This window comes from Lolium rigidum, chromosome 2 (genome assembly GCF_022539505.1).
Source record: "Lolium rigidum isolate FL_2022 chromosome 2, APGP_CSIRO_Lrig_0.1, whole genome shotgun sequence".
Classification (NCBI taxonomy): domain Eukaryota; kingdom Viridiplantae; phylum Streptophyta; class Magnoliopsida; order Poales; family Poaceae; genus Lolium; species Lolium rigidum.
In genome coordinates this window covers 216476442-216483171 of record NC_061509.1, presented here as the reverse complement: position 1 = coordinate 216483171, position 6730 = coordinate 216476442, and the positions used below count along the sequence as shown (strand labels likewise).

Sequence of the window (6730 nt, the reverse complement as noted above, 5' to 3'; positions counted from 1 at the left end):
CAGAGACCTGTTTCAGCATTAATCTGTACCAATCGATTGGGTCCAAGATTGGGGCCTTGAGGAATCTATGTGACCTCCATTTCAACGAAAACAATAGTAGTATTTTGTCAAGCAACTTTATAAGAAAGCAACTGTAGTTAGTAGGCCATGATACAATAACCTGTTTTGGTCAGAGAATTGTTTGAAGTTGATCGCTCGCATTTGCAAATTGAGGTTTAAAATATGTAGGTCTTTACGATACTGTGTATGTTGTCTCTTGACGGAGAGCATCTTTACTTGAATGACCTGGTATAGAAACGACAATTCCTAGAGAAAATCTGACCTATCGAGAGGCATTTTCCTGCGGAAATTGAGAAACTGCATTTATCCCAGCACCAAAATGCTATGTGACCCCATTTCCTTGGCCCAAGAGCCGTGAGTATGCTCCATATGCTCCATTTTCCAGGAGGAGGGACAATGTTTCCAGATGGAGCAAAGCTCTCACATTGATGAACTTGCATCTTGCATATTTATTTCATTTACAGTGTTTGCCATGCTGCAAGATGCATCAGCATCACATTTAATTAGTATCCAATCCACGCACACATTTTTTGATTTTTTTTGCTGCTCAATTGGTAGAAAGTCTCACAGGGAGGAGAGCCGTTCATCGAATTGTTAGACTAGTAACTCCAGTACATTTATTACACTTCCCTTTGCACAAACCTGTAGATGCTACGAAACAACTAAACTATGATCTTGGCAATGTGACTTTTATACCTGATCTAAAGAGTTCGGAACACAAATTGCAAGATAATCCGTAAGACAGTAAGTAGCCTACAATTTAATCCGTACTCTGGACACAATGATATGTGCATGAGACTTTCCAGTTTCAAATTCTTCAACTGTCTGGGTTAACCATCTCGACATATTTCAGTTGTACGGCTTGTTGTAAAATCCAGTGTGGTATGGTGTGCCAGTGCCACCATGCTTTGTTTGAAGCATTTGAAGCCCACAGTTTAGGATTTTTGCTTCTGTATATGTCGAACTTTGTTTGAAACATTTGAAGCCCACCCATGCTTGGTCAAGCTATCTGCTGATGTTTTTCCGTCAGGCAACCACCACGTGCGGCAGAGCACTAGAAGAGAGGCCGGAGGAGGGGAGATCGAAGGGAGCAGTCAGGAGACGGAAGGAAAAGTAGGGAGGTGATGCAGAGGGTGGGGTATGAAGGGAAAGAGATAAATGGCATGACGAGGAAAGACGAGTAGCACAAATATTTGAGCCATCTACAGCTGGGGATTGGATTCTAACTCTACGAAAGGAACAAGTTTGCACATGGTATGCCCTTCTAATTAGTGTGTCGATGATTTCAGCGTATCACAGTATTTACTCCAATTCATGTAGATCTGCTATTCATCCATGCTTCATGTCTGGTGACTGGGAGAACGTAGCAAATACTTGGTGCTCTTTTATACAAGCTAGGTGGAATTATATTGCTCATTCCTCCTGGACATGCTACCCCAATCAGTTTAATTGAACTATGTATATGACAGAAAACTATTAATTAAGCATTAAAACTTACCACTTATTTAATGGAACTAAACTGTTCATGTGTATTTTTTCTTATCGTTGTTATTTGCGCGGGCATCTGTTCACTTGTTATTGATGTCTCTATAAGTACATTATTAGACCCCCCTGTTAATTTTGTTATGTTTTTACAATCTAAGACCTCTTTGTTGATTTTGTTTTTTTGCAAAAATGAATTTTTTTATCGATTACACGTGTGTGCACGTGCCCGTTTACTAATCGAATATAAATGATTCACCCAGAAAATAGAAGCTTCCCCCTACCAATCTTTCAGCCTGTTAAACAAGGCTGTAAATGTCATCTTCATATAACTTCTTGACTATACCTGAAATATGGCACAAGTTTTTCTAATATATTGCAGGCCAGAGGTTAAAAAAAGATAATACGAGGCCAAAGGTACAATAGTCTACTAAGAAATATGTATTGTTAATCATGCACAATGAGGAATATTAGGCTAGTAATTTTTAAACTGTATGCTGTGAGCGAAGAACAATATGTACTTAAAATTCTCACTTAAGAAATGGCATACCTGTAAATGAACAACTTCGGTGTTATTCATGATCAAGACGACCTGCAACTTATATAATGTGTCTGCCTAGGTCTTGATGGCAATATGCGCAAAGAACTTCTGCAGGAGAACTTTCTCCGTTTATTCATCAGAATCAAAATCAGCAAACCAGAAAACTTGCTGTATTTTTGCCCATGGAACTGGTAGCTATGTTCACTGCCAATAATCACATGACAAGGATTAGCCACATTCTGGAGTATTATCATGACATTTGTCACTGAACCAGACTCAGTTGAATGTAGACTAGGTGTACATGCAACTATTTTCCCGGGTATAAATTATAATAGTGGGAAATTTTACAAGAAAACTGCAGATTTTTGTCATTCATGACAACAATGTGCCCATCTTCACCTGCAGGCAACAAGTTTGTACAACATACTGAGGTGGCTCTGTCTTCTTGAAAACATATTCTAGATGTCACAGATGAAGTCTTTGAGGAGCCACGATCATGTAAAATGAACAAAAGCTACCTTTGTTACAACCTTGATTTGGCTTCATCTCGTTTGCTCGCTTGTATGCGTTGAACTGGGACTCGAAGTACAAATCTTGTGCTAGTTCTCCGTAATGGAGCAGAGGCCACAAAATGCTATTTGAGTAACCATTGTGATACTTCTGAACAATATATTTTCCTGGGAATACGGACACGTATCCCTGTTTTATGCCATAGTTAAGCATACTTAACCATGCTATTTATCACCACAAAGGAGTACTATACCGTATTGAATCAGTGTTATTAGCATCCACAATAGGGTGCTTAGAGCTTAGACACATACGCTAGGGATTAAATCCCAGCCATTTTGCCAAGTTCCTGGTTGTTTTCGTAGCATCAACGCTGAATTCAGCTTCCAGGCGACTGGTGCTTGGTTGCATGTGTAACTGACCTGATAAGCGTTTACCTAAGCTTCATGGCTTTGTGGGTGCTCTAAGTAGGAAATTTATTGCAACAAAGTTAAGTAGGCAACCATTTCCTTATTGTCCAATGATTCCAACAAAAAAACCAGCCAAGAGATGGATCTTAATTTTAATAACCACAAGGTTTAAGTTCTGCAACAAATCTTGATTGCGAATTGATTGGTAAGGTCTTGTTGATCAGCCTCCTATGGCACGTCGATGCCGGCCTAGCCGATCCACGTCATATTGACGTCCTTCACACCTGCATAATTACAAGGCAATTGCATAAGGAAATACTGTCAAAAAAAAAATTTACCCGAATTAGTTCCAGCTCAATTACCGTGTGGTGGTCTAGCTAGCCTCCTACACGGTAATTGAGCCCGAACTAATTCGGGTAATGTTTTTTTGGACTGCATTTCTTTATGCAATTGCCGTATGTGTGAAGGACATCAATATGACATGGATCGACTGGGCTGGCGTCTACGTCCTACGGGAGGCTGATCAAAGACCTTGCCAATCAATTTACAATCAAGGTTTGTTGCAAAACTTAAATCTGGAGGTTATTAAAATTCAGATCTGTCTCTTAGCTAGTTTTTTTTGGAATCATTGGCCAATAACGAAACGGTTGCGTACTTTAATTTGTGGCGATAAACTGCCTACTTAGAGCACCCACAAAACCATGGCGCTTAGGTAAACACTTATCAGGTCAGTTACACATGTGGCCAAGAGTTGGCTGCCTGGAAGTTATATTTACTCTTATTTTAGCGCTGATGCTAGGAAAATGACCAGAACTGGGAAAAACGGCTAGAATTTAATCTCTAGCGCTTGTGTGTAAGTACCCTATTATGGATGCTCTTACGAGTTATTCAATATAGTATGGTACTTCTTTGTGGTGATAAATTTCATGTTTAAGTGTGCTTCACTATGGAATATGTGTGTCCGTATTCCCGGGCAAAGATATTGTTCAGGAGTATCACAAAGGTTACTCGAATAGCATTTTGTGGCCTCTGCTCCACTACAGAGAACTAACAGAAGATGCATACTTAAGAGTCCCAGTTCAACGCATACAAGCGAGCAAACCAGATGTTCGCCGATGTTGTATACCAGCACAACAAGTCAAGTGATGTTATATCGGCACATGATTATCACCTCATGTGGTTTCCGAAATGTATCAAGGAAAAAGACATCAACATCAAGGTCGGGTGGTTTATCCACACCTCTTCCCCAGCATGGAGATGTTCCGGATGCTGCCACACCACACAAAGCTGGTTTGCTCACTACTTTCTGCTGATTTAGTCGGGTACGTAACAGGTCGAATTTTAATACATACTAATATTTTTTGTTGAAATTGGCTGTGTTGAAAAAGCACAACTGTTTTATCTCAACCCCCTATACTCATTCTCATATTATCTCTGTCTATAAAAGAATGTCTAAATTCGGATGTATCTACACACTCTTTAGTGTATAGATACATCTAAATTTAGACAAACATCCGAAATCTTTTTATGGACGGAGGGAGTATTTCTCATTCATGATTAACGTATATCTTCTACCATTTTGCAAATGCTCTCTTTACACGTAAAAGAATCAGCTGTTTCATCGGATAAGTCCTGGCGCCAGGGACGCACACCTGCCCGGCCACTGTGAGGACGTCCACGTTGTCCAGCCAGTGGAGCACGGCCAGCAGGGCGTCGTGTGGCAGCTCCATGCAGTCCCTAGTCGCCTCTTTCTCCTCCTCTGGCGGAAGGGCCTCCAGCTCCAGGAAGACCGAAGGCCTGGCCGTGGCCATCGTGTCGTGTACTCCTGTCGTGTGCAGGAGGAGGCAGGCAGCGTGTACGGGAATGAGCGAGCGACCGTCTCGTCTCTGGTGCCTCGACTGAATTTAAGGTAATCAACATCGCATTTTCCGATCTGATTTCCGGAAGAAACGTGACAGCCCAGGGCGGTGCCAGGCCTTCTGCGGCTAGCGCGCCGTGAACGACAACATCCTTGTCTCCTCCCCGACGGTATGTTGCCTTGTCGCGTTAAAAGCTTCAGTTTACTAGCCAGTCTGTTTCAAATCATATATTGCACTGTACAAAATTTCTATGATCTGTCGCAGGGCGCCTCCGCTGAGGAGCCTTCGGATCATCTCCGGCGACATGATCGTCGACAATAGGCTCAAGCTCACAGTCACAAAGTTCACTCTGCTGGAGGAGCTGGAGCTGTGCACGGGGACGTGCGAGGCCGTCGGCACCGCCTGCCCTCTCCTGAAGCGCCTCCGTCTGAACAGTAAACAGTTCTTCAAATGGTACACTGAGAATGTTGAGCGGGAAGCCATGGGGATCACCACCATGCGACGGCCGGCTCCCGTCGCTCCAGCTCTTCGCGAAGCCTCAGTCTCAGCAACCACGGTCCATCCTCGACGGGTGCGCGCGGCTGGAGTCTCTTGACGTCCACCACTGTTTCAGTGTGGCGATGGGTGGTGACACGACCCGCACGCCGGAGTACGTCCACTGGGACGAGCTGGTCTGCTTTGGTGAATAAACCTTGTTGTCTAGGCTTTTAGGTTACTAGTAAGTGTGCACCTGCAAGGCACGTCTCTTCTTGACAATGATGTGAACAAATCTTCTCTACAGATTTAACCAAGAAAATAAGCCATGGCAGAAGTCTGCGCATGCACTCACTGATCATATGCAGTTTCAGTTAAGCTCAGTTAGCCGGATAACTGCTTGGCGCACAGATTTTCAGTCAACTGGATATATAAGCTAGGTAGGTGTAAGTCCACGCCCTGCACGATTTGGTCGTTAGATGGCACGAATCGTAGGATCGTCGTGAGCGTTTCGCCCAGGTCGTTAGTGGCCGTTTCCATTGTATCTGAATAAAATGAGAAAGCACATAATGTTTCAAGTTGTAGGCAACACCAAAAAACTACTCGTCTTAGTGTGTTCTTTGTGGGCGTGTTTGGTTGGTCGCAATGGGGCTTCTTGCATGGGGGCAAACTAAAGCTGCCAAAAAATTACTCCAAGAGAAACGCTTGAATCGAGCGGGCCATTCGGGTCTCTGCATACTAGCCCCTCTACTTAACCTTACACTCACAACTGCTTACACTAATCTGCTCATTTTAATCCCTCATGATGTACAAAACGGTGAGTCAGTTTGAAATATGCTAAACACGAAAAAGATGCGTGTTAATATTACGGATCAATTTCTATGAACGGTTTTTTTTTTGGTTTCGTGGAGTATTTAAATGGCAATTTCGTGTCCTGTTTGAATCCTTTTTGGCCGAACTTAGTCAAATTCGTCGCAACCGTTACGCGCATTTCAAAATTCCTTTGACAAGTAGCTTCATCTTACTGTCGTGCACGACTTTTGTGTTTATAGTTCTCCATTTTGACATTTGTGTACGAGTAGATCGACAACAACGTAGATCTACTTGTTTACGAATGTCGAAACCGAAAACTTTAAACATGAAAGTAATGTGAAATGGTGAGGTGAAGCTACTCCGAAAGGAATTTTGAAATGGTCGACCGTGTGCGAAAAATTTACTAAGCTTGTCCACAAATACCTCAAAATAGAACACGAAACCGAGTTTGAAACACTCAACGAATCGATGACGGGAATGGAATCACAACGTCGATGCACATCTTTTACATGTAGACCTTGTCACGAATCGATGAAAAGGTTAGGCAGATTAGAGGTGATTATGATTGAACTAGTTTAGTTAAC

At 42.5% G+C, this 6730-nt stretch overlaps 1 long non-coding RNA gene across 4 annotated transcripts; it reads left to right on the top strand.

Annotated features, from left to right (window-relative positions):
- The first annotated feature begins 6 nt into the window (after positions 1-6).
- Positions 7-5240, top strand: LOC124692948. 4 transcript variants are annotated; one of them, XR_006999799.1, is made up of 4 exons: positions 7-1314; positions 2489-4909; positions 4975-5028; positions 5124-5240. It is a non-coding gene; the product is annotated as an uncharacterized LOC124692948 (long non-coding RNA). The 4 variants fall into 4 exon arrangements; XR_006999797.1 differs by having other exon boundaries at positions 2489-5028; XR_006999800.1 differs by lacking the exon at positions 5124-5240 and having other exon boundaries at positions 2489-4322; positions 4643-5112.
- The last annotated feature ends 1490 nt before the right edge of the window (positions 5241-6730 follow it).